This window comes from Hoplias malabaricus, chromosome 16 (genome assembly GCF_029633855.1).
Source record: "Hoplias malabaricus isolate fHopMal1 chromosome 16, fHopMal1.hap1, whole genome shotgun sequence".
Classification (NCBI taxonomy): domain Eukaryota; kingdom Metazoa; phylum Chordata; class Actinopteri; order Characiformes; family Erythrinidae; genus Hoplias; species Hoplias malabaricus.
The window spans coordinates 9,960,121-9,973,513 of NC_089815.1; the positions used below are offsets into that span (position 1 = coordinate 9,960,121).

The window sequence follows — 13,393 nt, forward strand, 5'->3', positions numbered from 1 at the left end:
TACAGACCTGGTTAGGCATATACACCAAGGAACTGTATGTGTTTTATTGTTTTAAGGTCAGGTTTATTTAAACACAAGCTGTTTTTATAATGCCAAAATTTGGAACTTTTTGTAATATTCTTGAGCCTCCATCTCTTGTTAGTTATAAACTGAAATGAAGCGAACGTCTGCCGTACACCACAGACATTAGAGCTCTGTCATTATTTGATTCAAAAAGAGAAAGCAGATGTTTCATAGGCTTCACTTGTATATTTTAAAATAGACTTGTGGTCCTACATGTTTTCTTCCAAGTTTAAACGTATTACAGTTCTTAGAAATTAGCTGTTTTTAGCCTCACTTATTCAGTTTTTATTATCTTTTTGTATAATGTGCTTAGACATATCTGAACAATTTTAACATCCAGTTTTACAGTAAATTTAATATATGACTATGTATATATGATGAAACACACACACACACACACATACATACATACACACAAGTTAATGGAGTAGACAAGGAGGCCCCTGGCTCTCTGGCTGCATTGCCATTTGTGGACATTTATACTATTCTTCTTGTTACGTCATACATCTGTGTACCAGACTAGATTCAGTCTGTTTACACCTGATTGTCTATGTATATACTGTAGCCAGTGCGTTTGCATAATTGAACTTTCCTGAAGGTATGTGTCCTGCAATTTATCCTCTTAACTGCAATGGTAGAAAGACCAGACGTCCTTTTTTCGCAGGACATGTTCTCTATTTGTGACCTAAACAACGTCCGCCCGAGATTTCTAAATCTAAAATGTCCGGAATCTTACTGTCCAAAGACTTCCCTCCCGTCCCAATACTTGCCATGAGCCCTAAACCCTTCATTGAAGTGTACACTTTGATGACGTTGTTGTAGGTGTTCAAATGGTGCCCGAGTGTTCAGTTCCAGGTGTCAGAGCTGAGAGCAGAATTGAGACACACGCCACGCGCCGTTTGTATTTACGTCACTACAGCTAACACAACTTTCAGAAGAGCTCCGCTACACATTACAGGTTTTACTAGAGCCTCGAACAGACGTTTTCGGAAAGATAAGGTGATTCATTATAGTCTCATGTCTTTATGTGGTGTAGCGTTTCTGTGGCCCACGAATATTTCATGTTCTGCTTTATATTTTACAAAACTGAGAGTCTTCTCCTCTGTCCCGATAACGACACGAATACACGGACACACCTGACCGTTACTGACTTTCCGCCGAGGTAGCAGGCGATAGCGAAATACATTTGCGCAGCTTTTGTTTTACTTTACACGAAAACATGCGAAATAAAGCCAGGGACGAGGGTGTGAATTTTGTCAGCTAGAAATTTATATAAAATGTAAGTCTTTTTACATAAATATCTGGAACCGAGCGATGCTTTGGGTTTATCAGTTATCAAGTTAATATTGATAAAATGTGGTACTTGAATTTAGTAACGTTAAAAACACCACCGTTACAATATAAACGTGAGTTTCTGTTATGACCATTTTCTGGTGTAAATGAGTTTTAATATCATTTCAATATTATTCTTTGTATGAACAGTATATAACGGGTTTTAAAAATTGTATTATTTTTGTCACGTGCCAAATTAGTTATTTTGTTAGCTGTCTTGTTAAAAGTATTGTATTAAATGTCACTAACATTGCATGGTTATGAATGCATTTGTCAACTGTTTACCCCTGGACCCCATACTTTTAACCTGCATCATGTGTTTCTTTTATTTGAAAACCACAATATGGTCAGTCACTCTAGCAATGGTGAGTTTCACAGGTGCCAAACTTTGCTGGTTCTGACTGGAAAATAGATACATCTTGCTGCACGTCAAGTTCACAGTAGAATTCACCCTGTAGACTGTCTTACAGTGTTCAAAACTAACAATATCTATGAACTGGATGAAGTGCAGGTGGACATGCATAGTAATGTGTTTCACATTTAAGATTAAACTTCTAATTTTAAAAAGAAATTGATGAATGTAGGACCTCACTTTGTCTTAGTATAAATTAAGTGTAGTTTGGTTTCTCTGCTTCCTTCACTTTAAATGCTGTTTTTGTGCTGAGGACAGTGAATCATATTTGTTAGAACAATGTTTTTTAGAACTAGGTCCATCTGCCTTGTAAAGAATATTCTAGAAACAATAAATAGTTTATATACAGCCAGCTGACTAACTTTAATTGTTATTATTGTTAATATTACCCCAATCCAGAAGTTTCTGACAGTTCTTAGTAACATTTTCTGGTTAAACTTGAGTTTCAGCTTGCTAGGTTGTTACATATTAAAGGCTAAGCCCCAGCTATATGAAAGTGTCAAACAAATAAATACAGTGGAATTTGAGTTCCTAACTTGTGTTTATTGATAGTCAGAAAACATGTTATTTCTTACAATCCCAAAATGTCCAGAAAATTGACTCTATTTGTCAACTTTAAACGGGCACTTTGGAAATGACCACCCGCTCGCTCCGTTATGTCACTTCACTGGTGCTTTTCCAACAATATGGGCATGTAAGGAAACCAACGAATTGTGTTCAGGAGCCTCTGTAACATGGAGGTAAACAGGGTAAGTACACTTACTTCGCCTGTTTTAGTTGGTGTTAGTTAATGTTAGCTTGACTTGCTAATCTCGGTGGCTCAGATTATACTCGGCTACGTAGCTGCATTACGGAGGTTTATAGAATTATATATTTGTATATATATATATAGCTAGCTAGATACTGTCATAACAGTCAGTTATAACGGTGTTTTACCGCGGCGTTGTTCAGCTGTTGTCCACTAGTGACGTCACGGTTGCATGCAAGAATTTCCGTTGGGAGCTCTGTTTTTTTTGTCAATTTTATAAAATTGTCAGTTTTAAAGCAATTTAAGCATGCTATTTTCATTTTAATTCGTACGTATATATGTCAGTAACTAAAATAATGTGAAATATTCATGGAGGTCCATTAAGTGCTGCTTAGTCTTTAAGTAACATTAGACAAAGTCAGAGCAAGCTGATAGTTAACCTAGGTTTACCAAGAGACGTGGCATTGGATTTAGACAAAATATCCATCCATTATCTGTAACCGCTTATCCAATTTATGGTCACGGGGGGTCCAGAGCCTACCTGGAATCATTGGGCGCAAGGCGGGAATACACCCTGGAGGGGGCGCCAGTCCTTCACAGGGCAACACACACACACACATTCACTCACACCTACGGACCTACACTTTCGAGTCGCCAATCCACCTGCAACATGTGTTTTTGGACTGTGGGAGGAAACCGGAGCACCCGGAGGAAACCCACGCGGACACGGGGAGAACACACCAACTCCTCACAGACAGTCACCTGGAGCTGGGATCGAACCCACAACCTCCAGGCCCCTGGAGCTGTGTGACTGCGACACTACCTGCTGCGGCACCGTGCCGCCCTAGACAAAATATATGTTGCATATTGTAATATTCTAAACTCCCTGTCCATTTCATGAGCTTCACTTTCCATATTGGTGCACTTTGTAGATTTAACAGTAAATACTATTCCAGCTGTTGTTTTAAACACTTTTTAGCTGCTTTAGACTCTATAGCAAAGCAAGAAATATTCAGTTGGGGATCATTCTCATCGCTGCAGTGACACTGAAGATTGGATCAGTGCTTCTGTATTAGACATGGTTAGGTTATTGGTCCACATTGTAGCTGTCAGAGACAGTGTTCATCTGTTGCTACGGTTTGTCATTCATCCTCTAGTCCGTCATCAGTAGTCATTGGGCGGACACTGTTGGTTGGATATTTTTGCTTGGTGACATGACTGTTCTCAGTGACATGGGGTGAAAAAGGGCCAACAAACTATGCAGAGCAGCAGATGGACTATATTGTAGTTGTAGAACTACTGGTGGTAAGTGGTACACCGATACTGTTAAGACAATTACTGTAGAATATTAGGCCTATAGCGTGCTACATAGTTCTGGACAGGCCGTGTAATAGAGAGTTGGTCCCCACTACAGTTACAGCCTCAACTTTTCATCACACAGACAATGTGAGGTTTTGATATTGTTTGATCATTTCTGGATAAGAGGATGCCACTTTAATCTCAGAAGTTTTGAATGGAGTTCCACAGTCTAATGCTGGCGGGCTTATCTCTACTCTTAACCTATGCTTGGTAATAAGTGACCTTGGGTTCCTGTGTGGCTACTTCAGAGCATGCAGTTCTATTGGTATATGCCTTTCTGTGGAGTTTAAACAAGGTGTATGTTCAATTAAATGAACTCACTCATTAGAAAAAGTGTTTACAAACCTTTTGACATGTAATGTATGTTAAAGTCAGTCGAATGCTGTCTGTGCCGGTGACCCACTGTAGCATTAAATGGATTATACACAGTATTTTATTAGGTATAGTTGTATGGCCTAACTGGATATGGCTATATCTGCATATCTGTTTATTGAATAGTGTCTACTTCTTGGTTCAGAAATGCCTTGAATCCCTTGTGATGCAGTCATCATCCTGTCCAGCACAGTTTACATCTGTGATGATCTGTCCATTCCAAACTGCTTCCAAAGATCTGTAAGGATGGTCACCGCCCTCTTGGTAAAGGCATGAGACTTACATGCGTGGACATGACCTGTGATTTTTGTTATATCTGAAAATGAAACAGGATTTTCATTGCAGTGTTTGCATCTGTATTTTTTTCTGTATCACCTATTACAGTCCTGACATATTGAAGGTTGGATGACACAGCTGCAGTCTAGAAAAGGAGTTAAAAGTCTAGCTCATGTCTTCATAACCTCACAACTAATGTATAATACATGGAACTCCCATATCTGCCCCTATTCTCTTTAACTTACACTTGTTAATTGTGTAAGTGTAATATATATATATATATATATATATATACAGGGGTTTGACAATGAAACTTAAACACATGGTTTTAGACCACAATAATGAATTAGTATGGTGTAGGGCCTCCTTTTGCGGCCAATACAGTGTCAGTTTGTCTTGGGAATGTCATATACAAGTCCTGCACAGTGGTCAGAGGGATTTTAAGCCATTGTTCTTGCAGGATAGTGGCCAGGACACTACGTGATGCTGGTGGAGGAAAACGTTTCCTGACTCGCTCCTCCAAAACACCCCAAAGTGGCTCAATAATATTTAGATCTAGTGACTGTGCAGGCCATGGGAGATGTTCAACTCTTGGTGCATTGTAATCCTGATACACGCCACTGCCATCAGGATACAATGTTTGAACCATTGGATGCACATGGTCTTACTGGTGCAATGTGCAATTAATGAAGATTGGCCACAAGGCTGGTCCAATTTAGCCATGAAACCTCCCACACTAAAATGGCCGGTGTTTCAGTTTCATTGTGTAACCCAGGGGTGGGCAATCTTATCCGCAAAGGGCCGGTGTGGCTTCTGGTTTTTGTTCCAACCAACGAGGAGGTCACATGATCATTTGTTTTACTCAAGCCAACTAATTAAAGGAGTGAAATCAGGTGTGCTTGAGCCTGAATGGACTTAAATCCAGCAGCCACACCGGCCCTTTGCGGATAAGATTGCCCACCCCTGTATGTGTATATAATATATATATATATATATATACATACATACATACATACACACACACACATCAGTGACACTCACATGGGGGTGATGTGTTAGTTTGTGCTGTGCTTGTACAAGTGGATCAGACACAGCAGTGCTGCTAGTGTTATTAAAGTCTTTATTCTATCAGTTGTGAACTGCTCATTAATAACTAGAATAAAGGCAGTTCATTGGCTAGTTTAGCCACTTTCCATTTATATTGTAATCCAATCTAATACAACTATAGTCTTTCAAAATAATAATCAATTTATGAATTGCAGTTATTAACCTCACAAATCTTTGTCAGCTAAAATGCAATTATAGTCATATCAAAATGTATTGAAATACAGTTATAAACCAGGGCGACACGGTGGCGCAGCAGGTAGTGTCGCGGTCACACAGCTCCAGGGACCTGGAGGTTGTGGGTTCGTTCCCGCTCCGGGTGACTGTCTGTGAGGAGTTGGTGTGTTCTCCCCGTGTCTGCGTGGATTTCCTCCGGGTGCTCCGTTTTCCTCCGTTGTTGAGAAAACACACATTGGTAGGTGGATTGGCGACTCAAAAGTGACCGTAGGTGTTAATGTGTGAGTGTGTGTGTTGCCCTGTGAAGGACTGGTGCCCCCTTCAGGGTGTGTTCCCGCCTTGCGCCCAATGATTCCAGGTAGGCTCTGGACCCACCGTGACCCTGAATTGGATAAGATTATGGATGGATGGATGGAAGTTCTAAACTATTTTGCCATTCAAAATCAATTATTGAGACTCTTTAGCTGATCCCAGGTGTTTGAATACACCATTATTTTTTGTTTTTACATCATCAATCATTGGTCAGAATGGCCATGTTGGAGTTGGACACATTTGTATAAGACATTGCATGGTTTAAACCTAAACATGTTATGATTTCTTTCCTGTTGAAATAGTTTGCTAGAAAAAATATGTAAACTAACTTTAATTATTTTTTTCTCATTTCCACCTCAGAAATTGCTTCTCTTTTTCCAAGGAATAACCTGAACTGCTTATTTGACTTCATTTGAGGACAGACTCCAGATTAGTTACCGCCACCCAAGACCTCCTGTTTGCGCAGACCTCCTGACCTGCAGCAGGTACCTGTTCAAAGGGCAGTCCTTAATGCGTGTGTGCTCCTACAGTCTAACTGTTGAATGTGCCAGGAATAGAGAAAAGTCCTAGTGGAACCGCAGCCCTTTAGACAGCAGGTGTTTATTCATCTTTTGGACCACAGCCTTCTGGGTTGCACATTGATTAGGTGTGTGAGGTAAATATGAGGAAGAATAGTTAGGAAACTTCCAAAATACAGATTTGTTGATGTGTGCCTGTCTGAACTCCATTACTGAAATCACTATAGAATATTTTCGTGGTAAATTAATTTTCTTGTGTTGTTAACTCATTTAGGTAAAACTCATTTAGCAACAACCTGGAAAAAAAATCCCTCAGTGACACTCAAAAGGAAGCAGTTTTTGCTTCATCTGTTTAACTCCTCTTAGCCAGTTCAAGAAAAAAGGGATTCTGGAATAGAACTTATTTCAGAACATTTTGGAAAACCATTTATGTGTGCCTTTTGTTGTCGTCATCAATCATTTTTTGTCCTATGCCAGAATGTGCTGTAAGCTCCTTTCCCCAAGAGCATGCGTAAAAACCACATTTTAACTGTGGCGGTGCATAATAGACGCCTGTGTCAGCTCTCTGCTGCTGAAGCGCCCCCACGGTAGATGGAAAATTAGACATATACTGCTGCACAATAAATCGTATTGTAATTCACAAAGCTAGCATTACAAATCTTTGGCCCACAGAGCAGCCTTGGCATTGTGCATGCACCCTTGTGTTTTTTTCCTACACTTGTATGTGTGCTCACATAGACGGGACGGCTGGCCTGTGACATTTTAATCTCATATAAGAGATGATAACTCTCATTTCCCCCAGACCTGCTTTTTAATCCCTTCAATGCTCCATGGTTTTCTGGATGGGACACAAGTGAAGGGGATTGTGGGTGGATTGGGAGTGGGGCAGGAATCGGGGTCTGCAGAAGTACGAAGAGCGATTTTGCAGCCTCTATGTGGCTTGTTTGGATGAACTGTCACAGTGTTAGTACAAAGATGTAGGTATTTGGGCAGCAAATAATAATTAATTTTCTGTTGCTGCACAGAGGCGACAGTGCAGTTATTTCATGGCGCTGATGACTAAACATTGGTGGGGAGTTGTCTGGAACAATATTTTACTCTTTTAGAGCTGCTGTCTCCTCCCAAGCTCTGTGCTACTGCCACTGAGTCCAGTGAATCAGTCAGGGAGTGCCGGCTCCCTAAGCCCAGCTGCTATTTATCTGATTTTCTCATTAGACTTGACTCATGACTTTATTGTACGGCTTTTGGCAGAGAGTTCGCAATGCTCAAGCATCGCACTCTGGAGCCATTTACAGACACAGGCATTGCAGGTAACTTTGGTGTTTGTGTTAAATTTGCACTCCTCTGCCAGACTCACAAATGCCGGGTCCTGAAATGCACGTCTTTTTCTTATTTAGAATGGCTTGTAATTGAAATACATTTCTGCGAGCAAGGCTGCTAGTCACATTTGCTATTCATCCTTGAGGTGTATAGTTATTTGCAGGATGAATGAGCTCACATTTATGTAGTGAAGTGCAATGCAGACCAAACAGATTTCAGGGGTTTCACAAAAGGCTTTGAGAAAAATACTGATAAACGTCACGCCGTCAAACTAGCAATGCTTTGTAACCCTGCATTAGAAGGCAAAATGTTTGCAGTGGAGCAACGCTACAACTTTGGACAGGGTTGCAGTCTCCGGATAGCAGACATGCATACATATGTAAAGATGGCCCCGGCTCAGAGCCATTTTTAATCCTTGGAGGTGAAGGACTTAAGGAATCTTGCTAATTTCACAGATGGTTTAAAATAGATTAGTGTGGAGTACCAGCACTCGGAGATGTGCGGACCCACCAGGCTTCCTGTTCCTTTGCCAAAACTCTTCTTCCCAGTGTCGGAATTGCCTTCCAAAAGTCCAGCAAGGTTAAACAGAAACTTCTGCCTTTCTAAAGCAGACCCTAATTTGTGATACTTCACCTCTACTGTCTAGCTCCCTGTGTGGGACAGTGATCAGCTGGTGTAAGACTGATAATACCCCTCCCCACCTTCTTTGAGATTTGAACTCCGGCAGATGTGCCAGTGTTACATTCAATTCTCCCTTTGGCTTAGTATGACAGATGTGTTCGATAAACCCAAATATTCTCACTGTCTCTTTTCTTTCGGGCTGCATTTTAGGTTGGTACATTTCATTTCAGAATTCAGCTTATATCTCGTGTCATGTTTTGTGTGATTGTTATGTCCAGTAGCCTTCAGAAAATGATGAAATTGCCAACAGAAAGAAAGCTTGGATGTGCTTTGAGATTTTTCATTTTCAGTCCAAACAATGACTGTGAGCACAAAAGCTTCTTCTCAGCATGGAACTGACGGCACAAAGCAGTTGGCTCGGAAGGCCATCTTTAATTGTTTAACTTCTCCGTCACCCCATCAATCGCTTGCTTTACCGTGAGTGGAAGCCAAGCCACTGAGAAGGAGAAAAAAAGGGGATGGGAGTGAAAAGAACAGTGAAGGAGACGGCGTGGTGTGCAGAGTAGGCCAAGCCCGCTGACAGAGCCATCGCAGGCCCACGGAGTCCAGACACAATTCTGGACAAGCTCAAAGAGCCCAGCTTGGAGTTAATGTGGGAACACAATAGGCTAGGGTGAAAAACTCAACATGTTTTTGTTAAACTTGTCATTCGCCAGTGCATAGCTGCAAAGAAAGCCTAGGAACCATCTGAATGTCATTTGTGCTCTTCTAATGCACCATATTTGGGTCAGCTTTCACATGGCTTTTGTTGCAGAGCTGCTAACAATGGAAAGGACTCTCCAAGTGACATACAGGCTGGCTCATTCCAAACTCTCTTGGACCTACCCCATCTCTAGCACAGTCTCCAAAAAGCTGACCTCATGGCTCAACGGGATGCTATTACTCAGATCCTGTCGGCAGCTATCGTGGAGGATTTCAGAGCAAACAAGCTCTTGACGATGGAAATGCGTGGAAATCCAAAATAACATAGGATGTATCAAGATGTGCGTTGCCTTGGAAAACAGCAACATAACTAATGATAGTGAAGAAGTATGCAGTTTTTCAAAGAGTATATGTGTCTAAACGCTTCATATCCTACATTATCATTTGGTTTTGCCAAGAGCAATCACAATTCAGTGTCATAGGGCCATTTTCCAAATCCTCTTTATTCCCTAGAATTAAAAAGACAACTTTATGCACACCTGGCTGTCCAAGTCACGTCGTTGAGTGTGTTTTTCATCAAACCAGGCCACCTTCATAGTCCGGTCAGGTAATGCTCAGGTGTCCAATGTAGGCACTTTTTGTGGTGAACAGGGGTTAGCACAGGCACTGTGATGAATCAGTGCCTGCCCAGCCCCATATGCAGCATGCTGAAATACACTGTGTGTTCAGCGTTGTTTTTTAGCAGTTTGGACTACGGTTGCTTTCCTTTAGATTGAAAGAAGTCTGGCTATCTTTATATATATATATATATGTATTGTTCATTCGATTGTTGATTCGATCGGACAGTCTATTTTACAGATGCTTTGATCAAGTCTAGCCATCACAATTTGGCTCTTGTGAAAGTCACTCAGATACAGATGCAATTTTCATGCTTTCATGCTGATGCACATCAGCCTCAACAACTGACTGTTCAGTCTTACCTGGATATATTCCAATCCTTGACACATGGAATTGTAACCAGATAATCAGTGTTATTCTCTTTACCTGTAAGTCATTTTATTTTTGTGACAGACTGACAGTGTGGGTGTGCGTGTGTTTGTTTGTGTGTGTGTATATGCGTGAGTTTGTGGGTGTGTGTCTGCCTGCAAATCAAAAAGCTATTCATGCTGAAATGTCCTATAACTTCAGTTTGAAAGGGTGTGGCTACAGTGCTCTACAGTGAATGGCTGTGCCTAGTTTGAATAGGCAGCTTAATGTATATATGATGGTTAATATATACAGTGACCTTAAGCTCTTGTACAAAAAATAAAGTGTTCTGTATTATGTGCCTTTTAAGACTTCATGGGTGCGGTAGCAGGTCCCCACACTGTGCATTGAACTGAATCTCAGGAGAACATCCGAGAATCCATGTGCAATGTATATTTAGTCCGTTTTTTTCTTTTTCCATCTGTCACCGTAGGCAGATTTGTATGTTCTGTCGAAGCTCCAGCAACATGTTGAGAATTTCTAAGCATGGTTGTTGCACATATGAATTTGCTAAATGAACTTTTGAAGAATCCGCATCGGGCCATATTTCACAAAATGTAATTTTACATACTGTTTCACATCATTGCATTTCCTGAGTGTATTTATCTCCCAAAGCATTTGACTGCATTTCTTTTGGGAAGAATGAATACGTAATGCAAATTTAAAAGCATCTTGACTCCCTCTGCATTTTGAAGAATTTAGCAAAATAAAGGTTCTTCTGTAGGCCTGTGTTATTATCTCAAATCCATCACTACGCTCTCTCATGCATGTGTCAATTACTCAACCACACCTTTATGAATATGTAAATCTGCTCAGAATGCCTCATTAATTAGTAATTCATGCATTTTTCACGAAGCCGATACGTTTCCAATGGCAGATGATGATGAATTGTCATTTGTTGTATCTAAGATATCCGTTTCTTTTGGTAAATTGGATATTTTGAAAATTGTGTAGTCTTGAAAGCAAAGGAGTATTTGTTGGCTTTCCTGTTTCTACTGTTGTTTGCTTGCTGAAGACTTTTGAATCTTTTCTCCAGTACTGAATCTGCAGTTTGAGTCAGGGCTCGGGTGCTCTGATATGCTGCTTAGGGGAATAAACTATTTCTGCACTTGGCCCTGAGCTGAATGCTATGTAAAAGAAGATTTAATCATCCTGCTAGCCATATTAGGACAAGAGTGGTCAACCTGTGCCGCTGAGGCAGTCAATATTACAGTGCTTACCATCAGCTCAATATGCTAAGTTTCCATTAATATACTAAGCAACATTTGGTTGCTTTTTACTGTTTTTTTTTTTATCCTGCTCTGCCGGAATATATCCATTAAACAGTCTCGCATTATTTTTTTTGACTTTGATAATCACTGCAATTATACGATTTGCTTTTTTGGATGGCAGTACTTGCGCAAAGATAAACCGCAACATGCCTTTGTTTACTTCTGTTTAATGCATGTACAGATGGATGGAAGGACTATTTGGATTTTTGATGGAGGCCCCCATCATTGAATCATAAGCATTTTGTGAGGCTGTGCCAAAGTGAGACGGTTGATGTAGCACACTGGCTGCACATTCCAAGAGCATGAATTTAACATGAAAGTGGAAGCTGCAGACAAGCGTGCAGGGACGTTGCCTTTCTTGGGATTACAGTGTGCTACCTCCTGGATGTGGCCACTTCTTTGTTACCACCTCCCTATTGGCTAAGGAATATATTTATGTAAATAGCAGTGGGACATCTTGGATGTAAACATGAGTGTGCTCCAAGGAGATGGCGCCTGGGGACTTCTCCAGTGCTGTTAATATGAGAGGGACAGTGAAAAGAAACAAACAAATGTGCTGTAATGATAATGTTAGAACACTTTACAATTCTGAATCAAAACATTAGAACAGGTACTTTAAATAAAGCCGCAATATATTTTGAATACTGGGGGTGGCATGTATGGGGCTTTTACTGTACTGATTTGACTGCATGGTTACATTTGCTTAGATTTCATTCTTACTGGGATACGTCTTTAGAGGGGAAGTTTACTTTCAAAGAACCATTTCCAGCGTGCATAAATATAGTTATTTACTTTGTGTAGCAGATATTTTCAGACGGTGTATAACAAACGATTTTAACATTACCTAAAATTTTCTGACACCTCTTTGTGATTGAGCACAGCAGCATTATGATTTCCTGTCCATGAACTAATCTTAAGAAATAAATAGCTTAGAATACATAAGTTGGAAAGATAGCCTAGTGGTGGCAGATTATAGATTATTTTAGTGCAGCATGACTTTGAAATAAAAAGAACACCATTGTAGAATCTTTTATCATTTCAGAACCAACTGACTGCAACATATCTGCATATGTATTTTGACAATTTCTTACATCACCCTCCTCCATAACAGAGAGGCTGATAATGATTGCTTTCTAAAATATGATTAAGACAGTACTGTGGTGATACCTCTTTGCAAATGTAACACACGTTCCCCAGAAAAATTAAACAAGAGCATTCGGATTCGCATCATCACTATGCAATCACAGTGGTGAGAGTGTTATTAAATATTTATCTCCTTGTTCCTTGAGGAATAATTGAGATTGGGTGGATTTTTTCATAATTATTTCCTCTTTATTTTTTTTTAAGCTGCTGTTTGAACGTGAATACAATGACTGAATCGTAAGTAGAAATTTCATTTTCTACATGAAAAAACCCATATATACATAAATAAAAACTGCAAGCAGTGTACACACTATGTAAGGGCTGATGCCCAAACAGTCTGTCCTCTTCATGCCTTTTTCTCCCTGTTCTCACATTTGGCTCACCGACTGCTGCTGAAAAGATTGACACCCTAATAAACTGATATTAATTAGACATACTTTGAAATGCCTCGTTCTGCTCCCCTCCATCTCGCCATTCTGGAGCTGGTGGCTTATTAAATCATTTGCTGCTCCTGGGTGATCTCTTTTTGAAACCCAGCCTGACCCTCCGGGCACAATTTATTTTTATTTCAAAAATTATTTTTACCAGCAGATTTTGCATTAGTTCAAGAGAATTATAAATCATTATTACACAGGCA

At 40.2% G+C, this 13,393-nt stretch overlaps 1 long non-coding RNA gene across 1 annotated transcript in view; it reads left to right on the forward strand.

Moving 5' to 3' along the window:
• Nucleotides 1-969: 969 nt before the first annotated feature.
• LOC136671889 (uncharacterized) overlaps nucleotides 970-13,393 on the forward strand; it is a 112,710-nt gene continuing 100,286 nt past the window's right edge. Inside the window, exons 1-2 of the long non-coding RNA XR_010795754.1 lie at nucleotides 970-1,062; nucleotides 6,516-6,640. This is a non-coding gene — a long non-coding RNA (uncharacterized lncRNA). The remainder of the gene's footprint in view (nucleotides 1,063-6,515; nucleotides 6,641-13,393) is intronic.